At 41.4% G+C, this 27445-nt stretch overlaps 1 protein-coding gene across 10 annotated transcripts in view; it reads left to right on the top strand.

Moving 5' to 3' along the window:
* Positions 1 to 27445, top strand: part of PDE8B (phosphodiesterase 8B) — a 218585-nt gene that overhangs the window by 12535 nt on the left and 178605 nt on the right. The window lies entirely within an intron of this gene.

Here is a 27445-nt window from a genome sequence, read left to right on the forward strand (position 1 = left end):
ACGGGGAGGGAGGGCTGATGGGTTCCAGCCCAGGGTTTCTGACCTCTGGATGTTATCCTCTCACCTTCTGTTTCTCCAGGTCTCCTCCATCTTCTTTTGGCTCTTTTATACCTTCCAACACCTTGTAAACATTCTTTACATTGATTCCTCTCTCCTTAATATATGTACAATGGTTTCTCTTTTTCCCACCGGACACTTGGCATCTGAGGACAGAAAGAACTAGGTCATAATCTCATGTATGCCATTTACTTTGTTCTGTGACTTAACGTCTCTCATTTTCAATTTCTTCTCTTGTGTAAGGAGGATAATAAAAGTCACCGCCTCATAGAATTGTTGGTATAATTTACACATGTATATATAAACATCACTGCTAGCTTTCAACCTCACTCTCAGTTAAGTGTTGTCTACTGTTGATAACAATATACAAACCAATGTTTGAAGGCTTGTCATTTAACATTTTTTATTCTGGAGAAGTTCAAATGCATACAAAAATAGAGAGAATAGTATAATGGAACTTCATGTACATATTACCCAGCTTCAACAGTTATAAAATTAAGTCTTTTCTTTCATCTACACCACCCACTCTCCCCCCTACTCTGGGATTATTTTAAAACAAATCTAAAATATCATATTATTTTAGCTGTAAGTATTTCAGCAATGTAACCTTAAGACATTAGGACTGTTTAAAAAATAACAATAGTGCTATTAGCATACCTAAAAATTAAAATAATTCCTTAATATCATCAGATACCAAGATAATGTTCAAATTTCCCTACTTGTCTGATAAATGTCTTTTTTAAAATTGTTGTTTGAATCATATTTGGAATAAGATCCACTCGTTGGTTGATGTGTTTCTTAAGTATCTTTTAATCTATAGGTCCCCCTTTCTCTGTTTTTATTTTTATTTTATTTATTTATTTTTTTTATTTTTTTTTATTTTTTAATTTTTTTTTTATTCTTATGTTAATCCCCATACATTACATCATTAGTTTTAGATGAAGTGTTCCATGATTCATTGTTTGTGCATAACACCCAGTGCTCCATGCAGAACGTGCCCTCCTCAATACCCACCACCAGGCTAACCCATCCTCCCACCCCCCCTCCCCTCTAGAACCCTCAGTTTGTTTTTCAGAGCCCATCGTCTCTCATGGTTCGTCTACCCCTCCGATTTCCCCCGCTTCATTCTTCCCCTCCCCCCACCTTCTTCTTCTTCTTTTTTTTTTTTTTTCTTAACATATATTGCGTTATTTGTTTCAGAGGTACAGATCTGAGATTCAACAGTCTTGCAAAATTCACAGCGCTTACCAGAGCACATACCCTCCCCAGTGTCTATCACCCAGTCACCCCATCCTTCCCACCCCACCCCCCACTCCAGCAACCCTCAGTTTGTTTCCTGAGATTAAGAATTCCTCCTATCAGTGAGATCATATGATACTTGTCTTTCTCTGATTGACTTATTTCACTCAACATAATACCCTCCAGTTCCATCCACGTCGTTGCAAATGGCAAGATCTCGTTCCTTTTGATGGCTGCATAATATTCCATTGTATATATATACCAGATCTTCTTTATCCATTCATCTGTTGATGGACATCTTGGCTCTTTCCACAGTTTGGCTATTGTGGACATTGCTGCTATAAACATCGGGGTGCACGTACCCCTTCGGATCCCTACTTTTGTATCTTTGGGGTAAATACCCAGTAGTGCAATTGCTGGATCATATGGTAGCTCTATTTTCAACTTTTTGAGGAACCTCCATACAGTTTTCCAGAGTGGCTGCACCAGCTTGCATTCCCACCAACAGTGTAGGAGGGTTCCCCTTTCTCCGCATCCCCGCCAACATCTGTCATTTCCTGACTTGTTAATTTTAGCCATTCTGACAGGTGTGAGGTGGTATCTCATTGAGGTTTTGATTTGGATTTCCCTGATGCCGAGCGATGTTGAGCACTTTTTCATGTGTCTGTTGGCCATTTGGATGTCTTCTTTGGAAAAATGTCTTTTCATGTCTTCTGCCCATTTCTTGATTGGATTCTTTGTTCTTTGGGTGTTGAGTTTGATGAGTTCTTTATAGATTTTGGATACTAGCCCTTTATCTGATATGTCATTTGCAAATATCTTCTCCCATTCTGTTGGTTGTCTTTTGGTTTTGTTGACTGTTTCCTTTGCTTTGCAAAAGCTTTTTATCTTGATGAAGTCCCAATAGTTCATTTTTGCCCTTGCCTCCCTTGCCTTTGGCGATGTTTCTAGGAAGAAGTTGCTTCGGCTGAGGTCAAAGAGGTTGCTGCCTGTGTTCTCCTTTAGGATTTTGATGGACTCCTGTCTCACATTGAGGTCTTTCAACCATTTGGAGTCTATTTTTGTGTGTGGTGTAAGGAAATGGTCCAGTTTCATTCTTCTGCATGTGGCTATCCAATTTTCCCAACACCATTTGTTGAAGAGACTGTCTTTTTTCCATTGGACATTCTTTCCTGCTTTGTCAAAGATGAGTTGACCATAGAGTTGAGGGTCCATTTCTGGGCTCTCTATTCTGTTCCATTGATCTATGTGTCTGTTTTTGTGCCAGTACCATGCTGTCTTGATGATGACAGCTTTGTAATAGAGCTGGAAGTCCGGAATTGTGATGCCGCTGGCTTTGCTTTTCTTTTTCAACATTCCTCTGGCTATGCGGGGTCTTTTCTGGTTCCATACAAATTTTAGGATTATTTGTTCCATTTCTTTGAAAAAAGTGGATGGTATTTTGATGGGGATTGCATTGAATGTGTAGATTGCTCTAGGTAGCATTGACATCTTCACAATATTTGTTCTTCCAATCCATGAGCATGGAATGTTTTTCCATTTCTTTGTGTCTTCCTCAATTTCTTTCATGAGTATTTTATAGTTTTCTGAGTACAGATCCTTTGTCTCTTTGGTTAGATTTATTCCTAGGTATCTTATGGTTTTGGGTGCAATTGTAAATGGGATCGACTCCTTAATTTCTCTTTCTTCTGTCTTGTTGTTGGTGTATAGGAATGCCACTGACTTCTGTGCATTGATTTTATATCCTGCCACTTTACTGAATTCCTGTATGAGTTCTAGCAGTTTTGGGGTGGAGTCTTTTGGGTTTTCCACATAAAGTATCATATCATCTGCAAAGAGTGAGAGTTTGACTTCTTCCTTGCCAATTTGGATGCCTTTGATTTCTTTTTGTTGTCTGATTGCTGTGGCTAGGACTTCCAATACTATGTTGAATAGCAGTGGTGATAGTGGACATCCCTGCCGCGTTCCTGACCTTAGGGGGAAAGCTCTCAGTTTTTCCCCATTGAGAATGATATTCGCTGTAGGTTTTTCATAGATGGCTTTTATGATATTGAGGTATGTACCCTCTATGCCTATACTCTGAAGAGTTTTGATCAAAAAAGGATGCTGTACTTTGTCAAATGCTTTTTCTGCATCTATTGAGAGGATCATATGATTCTTGTTCTTTCTTTTGTTAATGTATTGTATCACATTGATTGATTTGCGGATGTTGAACCAACCTTGCAGCCCAGGGATAAATCCCACTTGGTCATGGTGAATAATCCTTTTAATGTACTGTTGGATCCTATTGGCTAGTATTTTGGTGAGAATTTTTGCATCCATGTTCATCAGGGATATTGGTCTGTAATTCTCCTTTTTGATGGGGTCTTTGTCTGGTTTTGGGATCAAGGTAATGCTGGCCTCATAAAATGAGTTGGGAAGTTTTCCTTCCATTTCTATTTTTTGGAACAGTTTCAGAAGAATAGGTATTAATTCTTCTTGAAATGTTTGGTAGAATTCCCCTGGGAAGCCATCTGGCCCTGGGCTTTTGTTTTTTGGGAGATTTTTGATGACTGCTTCAATTTCCTTAGTGGTTATAGGTCTGTTCAGGTTTTCTATTTCATCCTGGTTCAGTTTTGGTAGTTGGTACGTCTCTAGAAATGCATCCATTTCTTCCAGGTTATTTAATTTGCTGGCATAAAGTTGCTCATAATATGTTCTTATAATTGTTTGTATTTCTTTGGTGTTGGTTGTGATCTCTCCTCTTTCATTCATGATTTTGTTGATGTGGGTCATTTCTCTTCTCTTTTTGATAAGTCTGGCCAGGGGTTTATCAATCTTGTTAATTCTTTCAAAGAACCAGCTCCTAGTTTCATTGATCTGTTCTACTGTTCTTTTAGTTTCTATTTCATTGATTTCTGCTCTGATCTTGATTATTTCTCTTCTCCTGCTGGGTTTAGGCTTTATTTGCTGTTCTTTCTCCAGCTCCTTTAGGTGTAGGGTTAGGTTGTATACTTGAGACCTTTCTTGCTTCTTGAGAAAGGCTTGTATTGCTATATACTTTCCTCTTAGGACTGCCTTTGCTGCATCCCAAAGATTTTGAATAGTTGTGTTTTCATTTTCATTGGTTTCCATGTATTTTTTTAATTCTTCTTTAATTTCCTGGTTGACCCATTCGTTCTTTAGTAGGATGCTCTTTAGCCTCCATGTATTTGAGTTCTTTCTGACTTTTGTCTTGTGATTGAGCTCTAGTTTCAAAGCATTGTGGTCTGAAAATAGGCAGGGAATGATTCCAATCTTTTGGTACCGGTTGAGACCTGATTTATGACCTAGGATGTGATCTATTCTGGAGAATGTTCCATGGGCACTAGAGAAGAATGTGTATTCCGTTGCTTTGGGGTGGAATGTTCTGAATATGTCTGTAAAGTCCATTTGGTCCAGTGTGTCATTTAAAGTCTTTATTTCCTTGTTGATCTTTTGCTTAGATGATCTGTCCATTTCAGTGAGGGGGGTGTTAAAGTCCCCCACTATTATTGTATTGTTGTCGATGTGTTTCTTTGCTTTTGTTATTAATTGGCTTATATAATTGGCTGCTCCCATGTTAGGGGCATAGATATTTACAATTGTTAGATCTTCTTGTTGGATAGATCCTTTAAGTATGATATAGTGTCCTTTCTCATCTCTTATTACAGTCTTTGGTTTAAAATCTAATTTGTCTGATATAAGGATTGCCACCCCAGCTTTCTTCTGATGTCCATTAGCATGGTAAATGGTTTTCCACCCCCTCACTTTCAATCTGGGGCTGTCTTTGGGTCGAAAATGAGTCTCTTGCAGACAGCATATCGATGGGTCTTGTTTTTTAATCCAGTCTGATAGCCTGTGTCTTTTGATTGGGGCATTGAGCCCATTTACATTCAGGGTAACTATTGAAAGATAGGAATTTAGTGCCATTATATTGCCTGTAAGGTGACTGTTACCGTATATTGTCTGTGTTCCTTTCTGGTCTATGTTGCTTTCAGGCTCTCTCTTTGCTTAGAGGACCCCTTTCAAGATTTCCTGTAGGGCTGGTTTTGTGTTTGCAAATTCCTTTACTTTTTGTTTGTCCTGGAAGCTTTTTATCTCTCCTTCAATTTTCAATGACAGCCTAGCTGGATCTAGTATTCTTGGCTGCATATTTTTCTCATTTAGTGCTCTGAATATATCCTGCCAGTCCTTTCTGGCCTGCCAGGTCTCTGTGGATAGGTCTGTTGCCAATCTACTGTTTCTACCCTTGTAGGTTACATATCTCTTCTCCCGAGCTGCTTTCAGGATTTTCTCTTTGTCTCTGAGACTCGTAAGTTTTACTATTAGATGTCGGGGTGTTGACCTATTTTTATTGATTTTGAGAGGGGTTCTCTGTGCTTCCTGGATTTTCATGCCTGTTTCCTTCCCCAAATTAGGGAAGTTCTCTGCTATAATTTGCTCCATTATACCTTCTGCCCCTCTCTCTCTTTCTTCTTCTTCTGGGATCCCAATTATTCTAATGTTGTTTCGTCTTATGGTATCGCTTATCTCTCGAATTCTGCCCTCGTGATCCAGTAGTTGTTTATCTCTCTTTTTCTCAGCTTCTTTATTTTCCATCATTTCATCTTCTATATTACTGATTCTCTCTTCTGCCTCATTTATTCTAGCAGTTAGCGCCCCCATTTTTGATTGCACCTCATTAATAGCCTTTTTGATTTCTACTTGGTTGGATTTTAGTTCTTTTACTTCTCCAGAAAGGGTTTCTCTAATAACTTCCATATTTTTTTCAAGCCCAGCTAGTATCTTTAAAGTGATGATTCTGAACTCTAGATCTGACATTGTACTAATGTCCGTATTGAGTAGGTCCCTGGCAGTCGGTACTACCTCTTGTTCTTTTTGTTGAGGTGATTTTTTCCGTCTTGTCATTTTGTGCAGAGGAGAATAGATTAATGAGAGAACAAAATGCTAGCAGAGTAACAACGTCCCCAGAAAATATACTCTAAACAAATCAGAAAAAACCTGAAGCAGTGGGAAAAGAAAGGGAAAGAGAGAAAAAAGAAAAAGAAAAAAAAGAAAAAGATAAAGATAAAAACAAAAACAAACAAAACAAAACAACAACAACAAAACCAGAATGTGATCAAATATGATCAGTGCCCCACACTAGATTTGGGGTGTATTTTGGTCTTTTAGAAGAAAGTGCCTCCCAAAATTTTAAAGAAAGAAAAACTTATATATGTACAAAAATAAGGGTTGATATGATGAAGGGATGGAATATGACTGTAAAGATGGAAATTATAAAAAATTTTATAAAAGGAATTGATAAGAAGTTGTTTGAAAAAAGAAAGAAGAGGATTTAAAAAAAGAAAAAAAAAAGGGAGAGGATGTGATCAGGCAGGGGAACAGAAAACACCATATACTAGAGATTTAGGGTATATTTTGATCTGTTAGAAGAAACTATCTCAAAATTTTAAAGAGAGAACAACTTATATATATAAGCCAAAAATATGGGTAACTACTATGAAGGGATAGAATATGACTCTAAAAATGAAAAATAAAAATGTTTTTTTTTTTTTTAAAAAAGGGATTGATAAGATGTTGGTTGAAAAAGGGAAAAAGAAAAATTCAAAAAGAATAAAAAAAGAAAAAAAGAGTTAAAAAAAAATTAACTTTGAAAGACTACAGAATCATGGTAAAAAAGCCATGAATTCTATGTGCAGTAGTCCCCTAGAGCTGGAGTTCTGCCGTTCTCATTGATGGGTAAACTTGGTCTTGGCTGGCTGTTGTCGCTGATCTTCTGGGGGAGGGGCCTGTTGCCGTGGTTTCCAAATGTCTTTGCCGGAGGTAGAATTGCCCCGCCCTTGCCCCCTCCCAGCTAAGTAATCTGCTGGGGTTTGCTCTCCGGGGCTTTTGTTCCCTGCGAGCTTTCCGTACAGCTTTGGAGGCGGAGAGTGAAAATGGCGGCCTCCCAATCTCCGCCCCGGAGGAGCCGAGAACTCGGGGTCCCGCTTCTCAGTGAGCCCCCAGAGAAAAGCCGTCAGTCACTCCCGTCTCCCCGGTCTCCAGCCGCACTCCGTGCTCACCCGGCCTGTGACCGCGCGTTTCTATCTCTGGCACCCGACCCCGGGTGGAGTCTCCAAACCCAGCAGATCCCTGCGGTGCACTCCCGCGCGGCTCCTCCCGGGGGAGGAAGGTGAGTCTCCCCGGATCTGCCGCTTGTTGGGTCCCTGCTGGAGGAGCAGTGGCCTGACTGTGCCGCGGATCACAGTTTATGGCAACCCCGAGCTGAGAGCCCGCGCCTGGGCTCCGCCTCTGCAGCCGGCTTCCCTGCTCCGATACCTGGGAGCTCTGCCACACTCAGGCACCCCCAGTCTTTCTGTGACCCGTGGGTCCTGAGACCACACTGTCCCGGAGGATTCCACCCCCCGCTTAGCCACCAGAGTGACGTCCCTCAGTGGAGCAGACTTTTAAAAGTTCCGATTTTGTGCTCCGTGGTTCTATCACTTGCCAGAAGTGGCCGACGGAGGCCCCTCCCCCGCCGTCTATCCTCCCGAATATCGCCTCGGATTCACTTCTCCGCACGTCCTACCTTCCCGAAAGTGGTCGCTTTTCTGATGAGAGAGTTGTTGCTATTCTTTTCTTCGATCTCCTGTTGAGTTTGTAGGTGTTCAGAATGGTTTGATCCCTATCCAGCTGAATTCCTGAGAGGAGACGAAATCCAGGTCTCCTACTCCTCCGCCATCTTGCTCCGCCCCCTGTGTCCCCTTTCTCTGTTTTTAACCTTACAATTTGTGTGTTGACAAAACTGGGTCATTTGTCCAGCAGAGTTTGCCACAGTCTGGATTTTGCTGATTACATTCCCACGGTATCATGTACCATGTTCTTCTGGCCTTATATTCCCTATAATATTGGTACTTCCATCTAGAGGTATTTTGGTAGGATTCAGGCTTATTTACGTATTTATTTTGGCAAGACTACTTTATAGGTAGTGCTCTGTACCTCCATCAGGAAGCACATCATGTCTGGTTCTCTCTGGTTTTGTGATGTTTGATGATTGTTGCTTAGATCTGTTAATTCACTGGGGATTACAAAAGTCTATCATTCATTTTTTTCTTGCAATACTTCTGGGGTGCTTCCATAAAGAGAACCTCCCTTTCATCAACTCTTTGATTATCCTGATTATTTTATTATTCACCAGTTTTTAAAATAGTGATTTGATTTTTACCATCCTCCAGTGGTGTTTTTGGTATTGGTATAAACTTATCAGTTTATAAATCTTAGATGTGTCCCAGTCTGTTGTGATCATTGTTCTTACTGATGCTCAATGGTCCTCTCTTTGGCTACTGGGAGTAGCTGCGTTGGCTCCTAGTTATCTTTGATAGGTTTTTTTGCCTGATGATATGACAAGATTTTCCAGTTTCATCGTGTTCTTTCCCAGATCTGGAATCAGTAGTTTCTCTCAGGAACCTAATTCTTTTTATTGAAAGATGGTATTTAGAGACATGATCTGGGCAGTGGAGTGGTCATTGCTCATGGACTGGTTATTGTTTCTTGGCTTTTTAAGTGGACACAGCCAGGAAATAAATATTTTGAGAGATTAAATGCACCACAAGCTTATACTTATACTTCCAATTCAGATTTAGGACCACGAGGCTTTACTTTAACTCATCAGTCTTGCATTTCTGTTTCTTCTTCCTGTGACATAAATTACTGATTCTTAACAACACTGGGGATAATTCCTCATTTGTTCTATCCTTAGTATACCCACAACAGGCTCAGAATCATCACTGAAAACAGCTTAGTATTTTTTCCCAGTTATTTTTGACATTAGAGTATATTCCACTAGGGATGAACCAGGAAAGTTATTGTGTTTTTAAGTTGTTTGAATCAGTTCCTTTTTATGTAGCCATCCTGACAGTGGAATGGTTAGTGATTAACTCACAGTTATGAGCAGTTATGTTCATTTGTTTCATTTTACTTTTGACTTGGTCTTTTTTTAATTTTAGATTTTTTATATTTAATTTTGTTATAATAATATGAATTATTTACATGTTACAAAGCAAAATCTTTACAATATGGTATATTCAGAGATGATTAGATTTAATCCCTATTGCCTATATCCTATGCCCTCCATCAAGTAGGTAAATATATTTAAATTTTTTATAGTTTTCATACCATTGTTTTAATTACACACAAAGGTTTATAGCCTTCATTTCTTAGATAAATGGTAACATGCTAACTCATATTTCTACATTTTGCTTTTTTCACTTAAAATATATCTTGGAGATCACTCCATTAGTAAATATTCCTCACTTCTTTTTGTAGCTGCATAATGTTCCATTATAATCCGTACTATAGCTTATTCAGCCAACCCCCATTGATAGTTTTTGGATTATTTCCATTATTTTTTGCTATTATAAGTGTTGCTGCAGAGAATGGCCCTGTGTTGATATCTTTTTTATATTACAAAGTCTAAACTGTTTTTAGTACATTAGTGAAATATTTTCTTCCCAGAAAGGCCGTATTTATCTAATCTGGGGCATTAACTTCTGCCCATCACAAGAGAACTGTCATCAGGTCCTTTAATTGTAAATTAGTAATATAGGTTTCGCTCAAGCTCAGGCTTAGTATCTCTAACAGAAGCTTCTCTGTGTGTACAACCTGGTCTTCTCTGCTTTTAACCCAGCAACCGTTTCGTTTTCTTGGAGATGTGGGATCTCAAGGAGACAAACTTCCTAGAAAAGGTTGGTCCCCACAGTGGTAAACACATCTTTTCATGGCAGCAAAACAGTTTGCCTTTTCATGTTCCCTTAGTTGAAAGTTCTGTGTGGGGGCGCCTGGGTGGCTCAGTCAGTTAAGCGTCTGCCTTCGGCTCAGGTCATGATCCAGGGTCCTGGGATCCAGCCCTGCATTGGGCTCCCTGCTGAGCAGGGAGCCTGCTTCTCCCTCTCCCTCTGCCCCTCCCCCCTGCTCATGCTCTCCTTCCCTCCGGTCAAATAAATAAATAAAATCTTTTAAAAAAAGAAATCTCTATGCATTGACACTGTCATCAACCCTGTCAGCTTCCATGGAGTGCCACAGGGGGCTCAGCATCGCAGATCGTTTGAAAGAATTTCCTTGAGCCTTCATAAGGACTTAGAGTGTAATTCCTTATCTTAATTTTAATCATCAAGACCTAAAATCAAGGTTTTTTATTTTTTATTTTTTATTTTTTTTTTTATTTTTTTTTATTTTATTTATTTATTCATGAGAGACAGAGAGACAGAGGCAGAGTGAGAAGCAGGCTCCACGCGGAGCAGGGAGCCCGATGTGGGACTCGATCCCAGGATCCTGGGATCATGATCTGAGCCGAAGGCAGACGCTTAACCGACTGAGCCACCCAGGCGTCCCAAATCAAGGTTTTTTAAAAAAAATTTTACAAATTTATGCATAGATGTATATTGTTTTATATGTTTTAAGAATATGATTCTAGGGGCGCCTGGGTGGCGCTCTTGATCCACTGACTCTTGATTTCAGCTGGGGTCATGATCTCAGGTTTGTAGGATCAAGCCCCATGCATTGGGCTCCACGCTCAGTGGCAAGTCTGTTTCTCTTCCACTCTGTCTCCCTTTGCCTCTCCCTTTGCTCTTTCTCTCAGATAAATAAATAAATCTTTAAGGAAATATATGATTCTATTTTTGTGATAGAATCACATGCCTCATCTATGGATACTTTTCCTAAAGTGCTTTCCAATGGTTAATATCATTTATAAATGGGTCTTGTTTTTTTCTTATGTAGATATATCAGTTTTATCAACTAGCAATGCTCAATATAGTTTCTTGGCTTATGAGTTGTATATGAGTGAATGAGGAAGTGCAATGAAGTTGGGGTGGGATGGGGGGGGGTTCAGGAAGATAGGGAGAAACAGAGAGCGCATGCAAATATGAAAGAGTAAGAGAGAAATTGGGGGAGTAGTACAGATTGGAAACTAAAAGATGGAGAAAATGATATAGTGGATATACACCTGTGCCTGTCCCAAAGAGACACTCTTAAAGGTATCTTCAGTGTGTGCCATTAAAGAAGGAAGACAGAATTGCTTATCTGCCCCAGTTAAGGGAAATCAAGGTTGGGTCGCAGTTCCCTGTGTTAGCCATCAGGTGGTGCTGTCAGACTAAGGCAGCTTGGTTGTCAAACATGGAGAAATTTGGGGGTAGACTGGTTCAGTTCAACAGTTCAACAAATATTTTTTGAGGTCTAACTGCATATCAAACACCTCTGTTAAACTTAGGAGTACAAAGATGAAAAAGATGACTCCTTCCCTATGGAAGTTTCTATTCTAGTTAGGATGGAGAAAGACACACAAATAAGTATTTATCTATTCTATGTAACATAATACCACAGATTTAGTGGCTTAAGATACACACATTTATGATTAGTTTCTGTGGGTTGGGAATCCATACATAGCCTATCTGGGACCTCTACATCAGCATCTCTTAGAAGGTTGCCGTGTGTTGACTAGGGCTAGGTCTCATCTGCAGACTTGACTGGAGAAGAATCCTCTTCTAAGCTTAGCGGCATGGCTGTTGGCAGGATTCCTAATTCCTTAATGGCTTTTAGACCTAGGGCCTCAGTGCTTGGCTGGCTGTTGGCCAGAAGCCACCCTCGGTTGCTTTGCCACTTGGACCTCCTAGACACGGCAGCATGCTTCATCAAAGCCAGCAAGAGGGAGAGTCTGCTAGTAAGATGGTAGTCACTGTCTTGGGTAGCCTAGTGGCAGATGTGACATCCCGTCATCTTTGCTGTATTCTATTGATCAGAGGAAGTTACTAGGCTAGTCCATACTCAAGAGGAAGGGATGACACAAAGGTATGAATACTAGGAGCTGGAAATATTAGGGTCTGCTTGCTATACTGGTGTTTACTCTAGCTCTGTAGTGTCTGAGAGAGGTGGGGTTCCACAGGAACATGAAGGAAAAGAGTCTGACTCAGCCTGGCATGGAAATGGCTTCTCAAGTAATGCATTGTCTGAGTGTAATCTTCTTGAAGGACATATAAAGATTAATTTGGTGTGTATTAACTTGGTAGTGGGGAAAGGAGGTAGGGGAGGGGGATGTTTAAGTAGAGAGAAGAACGTGAGCAGACATTCAGGGGGTGAAATAGGATGGGATGTCTGAGGACCATCATCTGACAGGTCAGTGTAAACTGTGTGTGGAAGACACGTGAGTCAGAATTATAACGCAAAGGTCAGATTTGGGGATATTTCCTTTGCTAGACTAAAAAGAAAATGGGGACTTTATCAAGGGAATCATGGGGAGGATTTTAGCAGGGGAGTGATGTCATCACTTGATTGAAGAAGACTGTAGAAGATTGATTTCCCTAGTTTCTACAATAATTCACGGTGTGAGATGAAGGGAGCCTGGATTAAAGTAGTGGTGATAGAGAAGAGGCATTAGGTTTTTATGTTTTTAAATCAAGAAGTTATTTGATGTTGGGACAAGGCAGATGTGGGAAATGGAGCAATTTGGAATGATGCCCAGGTTTGGGCTTAGTTTTGGCAGAACATCCTTGTTCAGGATCAGAGGAAAGAGAAGGGGGGAGAGAGAGAAGAAGAGTGGAAGGAGGAGGTCTGTAAGTGTGTATGTAGGTTTGTAAATTTATTGACTGACTACAGGAGAGCTTAACTCAAAGGGTTCTTTACAGTGTTTATGTTCATAATTTAATCAGTGTCACTATGTAAATTTACTTTCTAGGCAAACCATATGCCTCAGTGATAGGATATAGAATCAAATACAGAATTCATTTTCCTTACAGTTTGATAAAAGAAAAGTTGGTGTTAGAAGCTCAGTAAGCTAAGACCACAGGTGCAGGGCCCCTGACCAGTCGTGTCTAGTGCTTGGAATCTTGTAATGTGGTCCCTGAGTGCAGGTCCTACTATAGAACACTAGGTATGAAGTGTCATGTGACTGACTTTCTTTGCGATATAATTCACATGACATAAAATTCACCATTTTAGGGGTGCTTGGGTGGCTCAGTCAGTTAAGCATCTGACTTTGGCTCAGGTCATGATCCCTGTGTCCTGGGATTGAGCCCCATATCGGGCTCCCTGCTTGGCGGGGAGTCTGCTTCTCCTTCTCCCTCTGCCCCTCCCCTCCACTTGCACTCAAATCTCTCTCTCAAATAAATAAACAAAATCTTTTTTAAAAATCCACCATTTTAGGGGCACCTGGGTGGCTCAGTCAGTTAAGCATTTGCCTTCGGCTCAGGTCATGATCCTGGGGTCCTGGGATCGAGCCCCACATTGGGCTCCCTGCTCAGCGGGGAGTCTGCTTCTCCCTCTCCCTCTGCCTGCTGCTCCCCCTGCTTGTGCTCTCTCTCACTCTGTCAAATAAATAAATAAAATCTTAAAAAAATACAAATAAAAAATACACCATTTTAAAGTGTACAATTCAGTGGCTTTTAGTATATTCATTATGTTGGGCCACCGGTACCATGGTCTAATTCTAGAATATTTCCATCACACCCAAAAGGAACACCATACCTATTAGCAGTCAGTCCCATATCCCTTCTTTCCCAGCACTTGGCAACCACTAATGTACTTTCTGACTCCACAAATTTGCTTATTCTGAACATTTCCTATAAATGGACTCATACAATATATGGCCCTTTGTGTCTGGCATCTTTTACTTAGCATGATGTTTCCACGGCTCATCCATGTTGTAGCAGGTATCAGTATTTTATCCCTCTTATTGCCAAATAATATTTCATTGTATGGCTATACCACGTTTTGTTTATCTGTTTATCCACTGATGGACATTTGGGTTGTTTCCTTTATGGCTATTATGAAAAATGCTGCTGTGAGCATTCTTGTGCAAGTTTTTGTGTGGACATATGCTTTCATTTTTATGGGCGATTCTAAGAGTAGAATTGCTTGGTCACGTGGTAACTCTATGTTTAACTTTTTGAGGAACCACCAAACTATTTTCCAGCACAGCTGCATCATTTTACATTTTTGCTAGCATGTAGGAGGGTCCCTGTTTCCCCACATCCTTGCTAACACTTGTTATTATCTGTCTTTTTTATTATAGCCATTCAAGTGGGTGTGAAGTTGGATCTGAATGTGGTTTTGATTTACATTTGCCTAGTGGCTAACTCGGAGCTGTTTTTAAGAGTTAAATGGATACCATAGGTGAAGTCTGACGTGAATTTTGTGCTCAGTTCTCTGCTAGATTCAGGGGACCACCCCCCAGAATAAGTGTGCTAATGTTCCTAGTCAGTTTTACTTACACTGCAGGCTTTTACGTCCGGAAGGCAGAGCACACACATGATTCCCCACTGCATTACACTCATGCATATACCCTTGTGTACCAGAATTCCCCGTGGAGTCCTATTCCAGAGCTCTAGAATCACAATCTAATGGGCCCCAGCTTGTGCATTTAAAAAGAAAAAAAAAAAGCTACCTGTTTGAGCCATCGCCCTGACTCCAGTCTAAGAGAAGCTATTCACTGGCAGGATCTGGAGGAAAGGCAAGAGATGTGGCTTTTCACAGCACTTTCTTTTGCTGCCATAGGAGGCGCTCCTGAGCGAACGCGGTTCACGATCTCGCAGTAACAACTGACAGGCCACCATTTTTACAAATCAGAAACTAGAGTTTAGGTTTGGTTCAGAAGCTTAATATGAATATGAAATCATTGGAAGCCCTGGAATTAAAATGAGGGGCTGGTTTTCTGGTTTGGGCACAATGAGTCACACAGTGTGTGTTGGTTCTTGATATTTGTTTTGCTAATTTAGATGGAATGGTGGTAAAGATAATTCCCAAAAGGTGGCTCATGCAAAATTCATGCGTGGTTTTTTTGGAATGCATTTTCTACATGCTCATATGAATGCGGGATGCAGCTAACAGTACGGAGATTCGCAGTACAGCAAACAAAACGAGCCAGGCTATGAAGACTCCCCCGCCTCAAAAGGTTGGGGGAAGATCTGTGGAAACCTCCCTTCCTACTTATCCAATTCTTCCTGTTTCTTGTTTGACTAAATAGCATTGCTTTGTCGATGGACCTAAAGTTCCTAAGGAAACATTCTGTTTCTCTTTAGGCTGTTCTTGCCAGGTTATAGTGAAATGAATCAGATTTGGTTTTAAAATAAGATGAGAATTTCAAACCTTCTTTACTAGCTTCTTTTGTATGATAATCAGAGAAGGTAGGAATGATAATAATGGTAATAATGTCAAAAGGGAGCTGTGTGACAAAAGATTTTGCTACATGTTAATTCAACTGATTGCAGTTGTCAAATTGCATCAGTCAGGGTCCCAGGGGAAACAATTTACCCCAGCTGGTTCTCATGAAGAGACTTCCATGGAAATTCTAGGTACAGAGGCATGAGCAGAGATTAGGAAAGACAAGGGACAGGGAGGTGCCCCCTTACCGGCCCTCGGGCGGAAAGGGCAAGGGGCCGGGAGAGGAAAGAGCATTGTTTACGAGCACAAGTTATTGCCAGGCCAGGGAGGAGTGGGGAAGAAGGGACCCAACCTCCGTCTCTCCCCACCCTCCATTACCCTGCCAGTGCCTCCCATTGGACGCATCCACCGTGAAGCGAGCTGGGAAGGGAGACCTGGGGTACGGACCTCAGAGGTGAGCCTCGCAGAGCACAGAGCAGAGCAGACAGTGCGAGGGGGTGGTGGTTTGCAACTGGAGAATCAATTTGTACAATAACCAACTATTTTACAGTGAGCACATTCTATTTTCTGTGATTTTAGAAGGTGTTATTTTGGAGGACTTTGAGAAATATCGCAAATAGAGAAAAATGTTCGTTTATCATTTTTAAAAAAATTCCACTGCTTTTCACATTTACGTATGCAAAAACTTCCTATCCTTTAGATGGTAAACTTCATTATGAAGTCTCCTAAACTTGCATTTTTTTCTTATTTTCCGCCATACAGTGGAATATCCCACTGCGCTGCATGAACACTGAGGCACAGAGAGCTAGACTGTGTCTTACAGACTGCAGAGGGTGATTTTTCTGAAGAGTGCATGGATATTTGTGAATTATTCCAAGGTGGTCACTTGTCCTCACATCAAATTAGCCCAGGTGGAATTTAGTGGAACGTTTTGGTAGCCCACCGCCGAGGGGAAGATGCAGTGTTAGAGATGTCCAGAAAGCCACACGTCTCCCTGCAGACATAGCTGGGAATTATTTTGCGCCATACGCTGATGAAATACACCCACTTGAAATGTTTGTGGTAACTGTGTGACCTGTTTTCTCTGTCGTCATGGGTGTAATTCTCCCAGGTCTGAGGAAAGGGCAAATGAAGCTCTGTGTCTCTGGGTGCCTATGGGGTTGCTAGGAAATGATTTTCAAAGTGCTTTGTGGTGATGCAGCAGGTTGAACTTTTTTGTGAAGCGTTGTCATGGAAACCAAGGGCATCATTGCCTTGTCTGACTAATTTATCTTTTAATGATTAAAAAAAACCCTGTAATCCAGGGTTAATGGATAAAAAAAAATAATAAAAAAGTGTAATGAGAAAAACCAATAACTTTAAGGGGAATATTGCTGTAAGTAGCAAATCTTTTGTCTGGGAAGATTTCCCTGGCAACGTAATTCACGTTGGTTGGGGACTCGGCTGTATGTAGTGATGGGAGCTAATCAGTTTGTTTTTCTGCTTGTGTTTGGAGTAAGAAAACCATGATTTCACCCTGTGGCTTATTGCTGTGGGGTGCTCTTACTGACCCCAGCTCAGGAGCTTCTCAGTGACGTGGAAGGCAGCACACCCACACCGTGAGTCTCAGCAAGGTTACCCCGGTTCAGTTCCCTGGTCGGTTAGGCTTTCTTCTCCTTTACCCCCCACAGGATGCCCCCTCCACCAAGAGCAGGCTGAGAGGTGACAGTATAGCGCTTTCACAAGGGCCTGTCGTGTGGAAATGGTGCCCTAGACTTGCTCTCTCTGTTAAACACCCGGACACACACCCCAATTTGCTCAGAGCAGATGTCGGAACAGAGCCTGCCCTGACTTCCTGGGGTGGTTCTCAGGGCCCTCAAGGAAGAAATATTTCCTTCTTCTGTGGATGAAGGACAAAACTTTCTAGCATTGTAGGTATGATGAATGCTGCTTGTATCTTGATCGCTAGCTTATTAGGATAAACTATCAAATGAAAGTACTTCGTCAGGGTAGAAGAATTGAACTAGAAGGAGACTTTATACTGTGTTTAGTAGTTCATCTGCCTCCACGGAGGTTTAGCTCCTGGGGTTTCATTCCTCACCCTCCAGCTACGTGTGTGTGTGTGCGCGTGTGTGTGTTCGTGAAGTAGACTCGTACTGCATTGAATTAAATCTGCTCATTTGTTTTAGACCTTTTCAAAATATTTTTTATTAATATTTCCAAATTTAATGTAGGTTGGAGGTTTTTTTGCATTTAAGGGGGAGAAGTTTGACTCTAGTCTTCAGATTGATAATGGAAACAAGCCAATTTAAATCAGCACTTCACTGAGTGGCATTTAAGGCCCGAATCTATTTTCATTCATTCATTCATTTAGTATGTAGTACTGAACACCTGCTTTGTGCGGGGTACTTCTGGTACACCTATTATGTACAAAAGAATTGTCAGGAGCCAGGAGGTACCTTTAAGGAGCTGAAGACAAAGGCTAGCTATAGCCCTCGGCCCTCCACAATGGCCACAACCAGGAGAATGCCATCTGGCAGCCATATTGGGATCCCCTTGCTGAGGTCCCTGTGTTCTTGTGGATTGCTTCTTATACCTTTGGCTGTTTCCCCAATATTAGAGTCAGAATGCAATTCTTGGTGACAACATGGTACACACGCTTATTGTTTCTGTACGACCTTCCAGGATTGACCTTCTGTCAGGACTACCACCTTTGTTGGTAAAATGCCCCCAGAACCTAGCCCTGGAAGGACTCGGTGGCTCTTGACTCCATCCCACAGAGTTTTGGTTTCTGCTTTGATCCTTGCTACTTCTGTCCCCAGCAGGCCTCAGGGTGGGAGTGGGGCCGTCCTCCCTACGCTAATAGTCTGACTAAGCCACACACCCTTAAGGTTCTGTCTGTGCTTCCCCAGAGCAGAGATGAGACAAGACTGTCACGTTCAGGAGGACTTTACCAAAGACTCAGGGATGACAAAAGAGAATGAGCAGGGAGACCACTCTGAAGCTGGGCTCTCTAGTTTGCCCTCAGGTGCTGGCAGCTCTTGTCCAGTTTACTGGAGACCTCAGTCTGGCCTTCCCTACCCAGTGCTTCTCTGCAGCAGTCTGACCTTTGTCCTTTCTCCTCTGCAGTCCTCCTCAAGATTCTTAGACCCCTAAAGTCCAGACAGGTGAGGCTGAGACGGTCCCAGGATATTCATCTTCGAGAATCAGTGGCCTTGCTTAGGCTGTTTTCTCCTCTGTTTCATGGGGTAAGAGTAATACCCGTTTGCTCTGGGAGGAGTGAGAATTAGATGAAAGCATATGTGCGAGTGCTCAGCGGAGTACCTGACACTTGGTGAATGCTTGTGATCATTCCATCCCTTTCTAGTCATCGCCCCCCTTCCCCCCATATCTGAGGCCCACCCTTAGTCCTCCTGACCTCAGCATTAACTACGACAGCCTTTATCCCGCAGAGGAACCCCACAGAAGCCGAGGGGTTGTCATTTACCTTGTCCCACAGCTGCCCTGGGGCCCCTCTTTTATCACAGAATAAACCCATGCCCCTCCCTTCCTTCCAGTATCTACCTGTGTGTGGTGGTGGTGGTGGTGTATGCGTGCGTGTGTGCGTGAGTGCACGCATGTGTGAACTCCAAGTTGGGGCATGACCAAAAACTGGCTATATTCATTGGCCTTTTAGTATATTATTCAATTGAAGAAGTATTCAGAGTAGCTTTTGCTGTAAAAACTGTCCAGCATTTTACCCCCATTTCCCATGTGTTCCTTAGCATTCGGCCTGCCAGCATGGGAATAAGAGTCTGGGCTATGCTTATGTTCTCCCTGTTGGGGACTCACTCTCTTACAGATCAAGGACCAGGAGACTGCAAACAGTGCATTCATTCATTCAGTCCATTATGCAGCAAGTAACCGTTGAGTGCCAACTATGTCCTAGGTCCAGGGAATACAAAGTCCTTAAGCTCTTATGCAGCTTGTGTTGTAATTCATTCACCATTTTCATCCATTCATTAAACAAATCTTGAAATACTGTGTTTATCTTCTTACTAGTAAGAAACATTTCCTCATATTCTCTTTTTTCACTTACACTTTCATTAATTTATTTGTTCAGCACATATTGGCTGGGGGCCTAATATGTGTCAGGTAATGCTCAAGATACTCAGTTATAGCAGCAAAAGAAAAAAAAAAAAGGCAAAAGGTCCTGTCTTCTTAGAGCCTACATTCTAGTTGGGGAGACTACCAATAAAAAAACAAGTAAGTGACGTAGAAATGTTGCTATGGACTAAATTCCACCCCACCCCCATTCATATGTTGAAATTCTAATCCCCAATGTGATGGCATTAGGAGATAGAGCTTTTGGTTGGTTGATTAGCTCATGTGGTGGAGCCCTCATGAAAGGGATTAGTGTCCTTATCAAAGAGACCCCAGAGAGCTCCCTCACCTTTTCTCTGCCATATGAGGACACAATGAGGAGTCCGCAGTCTGCAACCTGCAAGGGCACTCTCATCAGAACTTGACCATGCTGGCACCCTGATCTAGGACTTCTGGCCTCTAGAACTGAGAAATAAATGTCTGTTGTTTTAAGCCACCTAGTTCATGGTACTTTGTTACAGCATCCTGAACTGACTAAGACAAGTATGTTAGTGATGCGTGTCAGGGAGGAAGAAGATTCAGGGAAGGGGAAAGGAAATCACCTTATAAAATAGCTATCGATTTCATTGATGTTAAAATGCACTTTTTCAAAAACATTTCTGCAGCTCTAAAATTGGGATGCACCTTATAATTGACGATATCTGCTCCTTCAATTGACACTATTTCATTAAGTGGCAGGTAAAATAATGGGTGTGTCTTATAATGCATAGCTTCTTAGATTTAATAAATATGACAGCACTCACCGTGTACCAGGCACTGTTCTAAGCAATTTAATTGCTTAGCGAATTCATTGAATCCTCACAACCTTATTAGGTTTCCACTATCATTCTTTTAAAGATGAGGAACCTGAACCCAGAGAGTGAGTAAATAGCATACTTAAAGTCACACCACCAGGAAGTGGCAAGGTCAGGATTGGAACCCAGGCTGGCTGACTGTGGAGTGTGGGCTCTAAACTGCTGTGAAGTTTAGCCAGGGAGGGTCTTCCAGGAAGGTGAGTTTTGAGATAAGACTTGAAAGAGAGAGGGAGAAAGCCATGTGGATACCTGGAGGAAGAGTATCTTAGAGGGAGTCCCGGAGCCTAAAACATGTTTGCATTTGCAGAGAACCACGAGCAGGCCTGCGTTTGGGAAGTGGAACCCATGAGAGGGAACGGGGAGTGAAGGGCAGCAAGGGGAAGGGTGGGCACATCGTGTGTCAGTTTCGTGTGGTGTGAAGACTCTGATGTTTGCTTTAAACCAGACAGGGGCCACTGGAGAGTTCTGACCAGATGAGTGATTTATTTTACTGGGATTGTTCTGCCTGCTGCATTGAGAATAGCCTGAAAGAGACAAGTTAGGAGCTCCTTGGAATAATTCAGGAGAGAAATGTCAATGGCTTGGTTGACATTGGTAGTGGCAAAGGTAGTAAGAAGTAGTCAAATGCCAAATATATTTCGAAGACACAGGTGACATAATTTTTGATGGATGAAATGTGCGAGTATGAGATGGTGATGGTGATGATACTAAAAGTTATAGCCACTGTTCATATATGCTCACTAAATACTTTACACATACTAGTTCAATTAATTCCTGTAACAAATCTAGGAGCAAGTAGGTACCATTATTATCCCCATCCCATAGCTGTGAAAAACTGAGGCACTGAAAGTTTAGGTAATTTGTGCAGTGTCACAGCCCAGTTAGTGATGAAAATAGGATTCTAATCTAGGTGGTCCAGATCCAGAGTCTGTTTTTGACTATTACATTTTACTGCCTCTATGCTGAGAAAAAGAGCCATGAGTAAACTAAAGTTTTTGCCTTGAGTAATTCAAAATCACTGAGGTGGTGAATAGTACTTTTTGAAGAAGAGATGATAATGGCTAGACCAGTTTTGAATATGTTCAGTTAGAGTTGTCTTTTGGATATCTCTGTGGAGAGGTTGCAATGACTGTGGAATATACAGGTTTGGGGTTCAGGGACAAAGCCCTACCTGTAGACATAAATTTAGAGCCTACATTCTAGTTGGGGAGACTACCAATAAAAAAACTATGAGGGTAATCACTACATAGATGACACTTAAAGCTCTGAACTGGGATGGAGTCACCAAAGGAGTGAGTGTACACAGAAGGAAGATACAAGAACTAGACTATGTCCTGAGGCACCCAGCACTTAGAGATGGGGTTGATGAGGAGAAATCCAGTGCCTGAGCATCAGTGACCACTGCATAGGAGGAAGAGAGTATGGTGACCTGAAAGCCAAGTGAAAAGTAATGTTGCAAAGAAGAGTGAGTGATCAACCATAGTGTATGCTGCTAATAGATCAAGTAAGATGAAGACCAGTATTGGGAAGTTTTTCTGCAAAGGAAAGAAAAGAAATGGGATGATGTCTGCTGGGGCACATGTTCTATAAACATCAGTTAGTTTCAGCTGTTTGATGGTGTCATTCAGTTTGTCCACATCCTTGCTGCTTTTCTGTGTAGTAGTAGTAGTTTGCTAAGCTTCTTGAATATGTAAGTTTCACCAAAATTCACTAAAACGGGGAAGCTTTCAACTGTTATTTCTTCAAATTCTTTTTCTCCTCCCCTTTCAAACTCCAGTGACATGATATTCTGTGTGTTATTGTGCTATTCATTTTTTCTAAGATTTATTTGAGAGAGAGAGAGAGAGAGAGCATGAGCTTGGAGAGGTGAGGGGCAGAGGGAGAAGCAAACTCCCTGCTGAGCGGGGAGCCTGACGTGGGGCTCGATCCCAGAACCCTCGGATCACGACCTGAGCCAAAGGCAGATGCGTAACTGACTGAGTCAGCCAGGCACCCCTGTGCTATTCATCTTTTATTCAGTCTTTTCTCTCTGCTGTTCAGATTGGATAATTTGTCTTGATCTATCTGTAAGTTCATTGACTGTTTCCTTTATCTCCATTGTAATATTGAACCAATAAAGTTAGTTTTTCATTTTGGTTATTCTTTACATTTTAAAATTTTCATTTGGTTTCATTTGGTTCTTCTTTTTATCTTCTCTTCTTTGCTGAGGATTTCTACCTTTCTATTTGTTTCAACTGTTGTTAACCCTTATTGGACTATATTTATAATAGTTGCTTTAAAGTCTTTGTTAGATCATTCTAGCATCTTTGTCATCTAGATGTTTGCATCTTTTGATTATCTTTTCCCATGCAAGTTGTCACTTCCCTGGTTCTTAAGTCTAGGAATTTTGGATTGTATTATCGGACTTCGTATCTTGATTAAATCTTATGGTGAATCTTGATATTTTTGCTTCAGCAGGGAATCAACCCAGTTGGGGTCAGGCTACAAATTCCTATTTGTCTTCTGCGAGTTGTGGTTTCCATATGAGTTCCATGTTCAAAGACTTTACAGTGCTCTTTGCACAGACTGGTGTGGATGCCACCCAGTGGCCGTTCTGTGACCTGGGAGGAGATTTGTCTCATTAATTACTTACTTGTCAAAGTCCATGGTATGCTGTTTAGCATGAGATCCATGTGTGTGCCATGTGGAGGTGACCCCAAGAGTACATACACAGCTTTATGGTTTTGCTTTGCCAAGCTCTTCCTTCTTTGCAACTCTTGGTATTTTTTTTTAGCTCTCTAGAGCTCCCCTTCTTGGTCCTCCAGCCAGAGCTCTGGGCCTTTCTTCACCTTACTGTGCTGCACACTTGCCATAACTGTGGACACATCTGGAGCCAAGTGATGAGAGAGTGGAGGGAGGAAAAAGAATAATGGTAACACCTTCTCCAGACCACAGCTTCTCTGATTTGAGAGAAACATTTTCTTTCTTTAGAGTTTTCGTTTCCTTCTGTTGCTTTCACAGGATCGCTTGAAGGCTGGGATATGAGAGAATGGAGAAAGAGTTTTAAAAAATGGGAAATCTCTCCCCCACCCTCCTGCAAGTTTGAGGAAACCTCTTTCCCATTCCTTGAGCCAGAACTAGAGCGTCTTCTGGAGCTTGTTTTGAGAGCGCTAATGGTTTTCAGACTGCATTGGATACAGGCCAAGGGATACCAGTGAGGAAAAAATGATCAACTCACCACTAGTTTGAGGATACTTTGATTTCTGGTTGTCTTCTCCAATCTACCTGCTAGTATTTACTTTTCAAGGTTCTCAAGTAACTGCTCCATGCATTTTTTTCCAGGTTTTATAATTGCATTTGGTTAGAGAGACAGAATGGAACGTGGTCACTCCATCTTACCCAGAACCAGAACCTCTGGCTGCTTTATAGGAGGCTCACTGGCATGCGCCATGCATGAGTTTGGTGTTGGATCAAGTTAAGGAAGGATTTGAACCATAAGAAAGCATTCTGTTGCTGTTTGTAGTGATGGTGAGCAAGGCGGTGGGTTCTTGCTGGTGTTTTTTTCCAGAGGCATTTTAGCAGCTACAGCAGCTCTGTTTTTTAAATGACAACTTTGGAAACTTTAAAAGCAAAATCTGAAATGCAAGTTGGCCAGATGCTTGTGGTTTCTTTAGCAAATCAATGTAGCTTTCCCATTTCCCTAGAGAAATCATCAAATGGCTAATGTGAACTTGCTTGAAGAACACCTTATCCCATGAGAGAGTCAGGGAAGGTGGTTGGGAGCTGGCCTTGCCATTAGACATACTTGAACTCCAGTCTTGGCTTCGTTACTTAATAACTGTGCGACCTTGGTCAAGCCACTGAATGTCCCTAACCTCCGTTTCTTCATGGGTAAAATGGATAATAATCATAGTGTTTCCATGACACAGTTGCTGTGTGATTCAATGAGGTAATGTAGGTAATGTTCTTCATATGCTGCTTAATAAATATTAGCAATTATTTTTATATGATTGTTTGTGACACAAGTAAGTGATTATGCCTATTTACTGCCTCAGATTACTTTCAATCTGTTTAAATATATGGCATCTAACTACTTTCCTCCTCTCAGTATTTCAGTTCATATTGAACATCAGTTAACGTTCTTTCTTGAGTTTCAAGAGCAATATGCTTTGAACCATATTTCTGCTAATGAAAGCATTTGAATAAATATTTGAATGTTATCGTGAGTTACTGTCAGTACTTACCAAAGAAGAGCAGTGGTGTGTATGTAGTGGAGTTATGGTAAGCCTCTCTGGATGTTTCACCCAAGAGCTGCCCCTCCAAATGTGGTGTACTAGTGAGTGTCCTGGACAAAGACTTCTTTCTTTTCAAGGGCTGTTATTTCCTCTCTTGATTGCAATTCTTTTTTTTTCTAATAGTTTATTTTATTTATTTGTCAGAGAGAGAGAAAGATAGAGCGGCAGGCAGAAGGAGATGCAGTCTCCCCGCTGAGCAAGGAGCCCGATGCGGGACTCGATCCGAGGACCCTGAGATCATGACCTGAGCCGAAGGCAGTCACTTAACCGACTGAGCCACTCAGGCATCCCTGTTGATTGCGGTTCTTATTTGCAGCTGTCTTACTCTTCTCTTCTTATCTTTCATTTTTATAATAAAAAATCAGTATGTGTTTACTGAAATGAATAACAGTTTGATCACTTCCTAAGAAGTTTTGTAAACATATTTATCAAAATGCTGCTTGGTTGTAATTATGTATTATTCAAAAGTCTTCTTAAATATTTTATTCCTCCTTATTTGGAAATCTGTATTTGAAAGGCAAAATATTTTTATTTTGTAAAAATGCAAATGAGGAAGCTCTTGGAGGTAAGAATTCTATATTTTTCTTTATTCCTTTTTACATGCTTATTGGTCTTCTGCATAAAATGGGCAATAAATAATTGTTTACTTAGTTAATTGAAATTCAGATGCTTTTGAATAATTTAAATGTGGGTATAACATTTTAAACTGCATAATTTACTGCAAATTTTTAATAACTAGCCCCCAGCGATGCAGAAGATGTTGGTATAGGATTATTTGACCAGTGAAAAGGCAGAAGCACACTAGGTTATACTGTGGGCTAAGCTGATTTATATATGAGTAGAATCCAGTCTACAAGCCTTCCTGTGAGCCCAGAGTTTTAATTAAAACTTAAATTGCCCTTCTGAAAAACTCTCAGTTGAATGACTAAAACAAAATGCAAAAAATGGCTTCATTTTGACTTCTGTGCTGTCCCTGGAGAGCTTGGGAAATGGAAGAATCACAGAAAAAAGTACTGGTGAAGGAAAACAAAACTATTTAAATTTGGATGCACTTGGATAGACTGACATCCAAGTGCTGCATTGTGTTCTCCAGCTCGAGGACCCCCCTATAAGACACTGTGTTCCCAGGGGATAATGGACCAGTAGCAGCGATAAATAAACACGCTTTAAAAGCCACCCAAGTAGAAGAGCATTCTGGAGAGAGGAGCCTGGGTTATTACAAGAATGAGAGTTCTGAATAGGAACATGTTTAACCTCACCCGAGACCTTCACAAAAGATCTGAAGCTGGAGGAGCCTGTGTGTGTTACAGAGACAGGTGGAAAGTTTCTAAATCACACAGGGATAAAAGATGGGGCTATTTTCATTGATAGTGGGAATTTTAATTTCAGAAAGATTGGATATTATTTCCCACACTAAAGTTATCCAGCAAAGGAGAGAAAACATGGGCTCAGACCCTTTAATTATAGAGAGAATTAGAGAAAAGAGAGATGACCAGGTATCATTAGCAAAGGTGCTTAAGGAGACGATAACAGATATTAGCTAAACATATTTCATCTACATCCCCATGTTTTAAAGTGTGTTTCAAAGATTACTAGTTGTGGAGGATATTAGATGAAAACAAACAAAATAGTGGGGGGTCCAGAGCTGTCTGGAATTAAGCCATGTGTAAACCCTTGAAAGAAGCTAGATCCATTTCTAATCCAAAATAATAAGTATGATTTGGAGATCCAGTTTATTGTGATTAGATTTTACTAGTGAGATTTTAGGAAAGACATCAACCCTTTCTGTTACAAGTTTTCTGTTAAAATATCAGTCAAATTGAAACCAGAGCATCTCCATCAAAAAGCTTTGTAACTTTTCAGTGACTTTATATGCAAAACATTAGATTCTTTTAAGAGGCATGTGGGTAACATCCTCCTCCTCATCTTCTTTCTCCTCCTCATCTTCATCATCACCACCACCAACTACTCGTTGAGCATCCGAGTCTCTCTGATCATAAAGAAGACAAGTCCTGTCCTTTGGGAAGTTGGAGCTCAGACAATGGAGTGAGGTGGTCATCCTTGGGCCTCCTAGGCCTGCCTTATTTCCCCCTTCTCTTTGGTCTTCATCCCATGGGGGAGGCTGTGTGTGTGCTTACATCCTGTATGCATTATTTCCTTTGATTTTCTTTCTTTTTTTTTTTTTTTTAAAGATTTTATTTATTTATTTGACAGAGAGAGAGAGAGCACAAGCAGGGGGGTGGCAGGCAGAGGCAGAGGGAGAAGCAGGCTCCCCGCAGAGCAGGGGGAGCCTGATGTGGGACTCGATCCCAGGACCCTGGGATCATGACCTGAGCTGAAGGCAGTCGCTTAACCAACTGAGCCACCCAGGCGCCCTCCTTTGATTTTCAAGGCAGCCTCAGGAGATGGCTATATTATGGAAAAGGAAATGGAGGCTTAAGGTTACCTAACTTACCCAAGTCATTCTGACTAAATCTGTGTTTTTACCACTGTATTTTGTATCCCTCCTTCTCTCTCCCATCACCTCTTTGGTTTCCTCCTCAACTGGTCCTAATATAAAAACAGGGTGCGTTTTAGGTCATTTGGTGGATTTATTGCACTGCATGCTTGATCTGCAGATCTACCTTCTTGATCTATACATAACTGAGTGCCTCCCAGGGCGCAGGGAAGTTAGGTTGTTCGTGGGGACTCCCCAGCCATCTGAGGTCGGGGGTTGGGGAAACAAAGGCAGAGCTACCCTTAGGTGCGTCTACTGCAGACATGTGTGGGCTTGGGCCACAGACTAAATCTGACTCGCCGCCTGTTTTTTTATGGCTTAGAGCTTAAGAA

Source organism: Neomonachus schauinslandi, chromosome 7, assembly GCF_002201575.2.
Source record: "Neomonachus schauinslandi chromosome 7, ASM220157v2, whole genome shotgun sequence".
Lineage (NCBI taxonomy): Eukaryota > Metazoa > Chordata > Mammalia > Carnivora > Phocidae > Neomonachus > Neomonachus schauinslandi.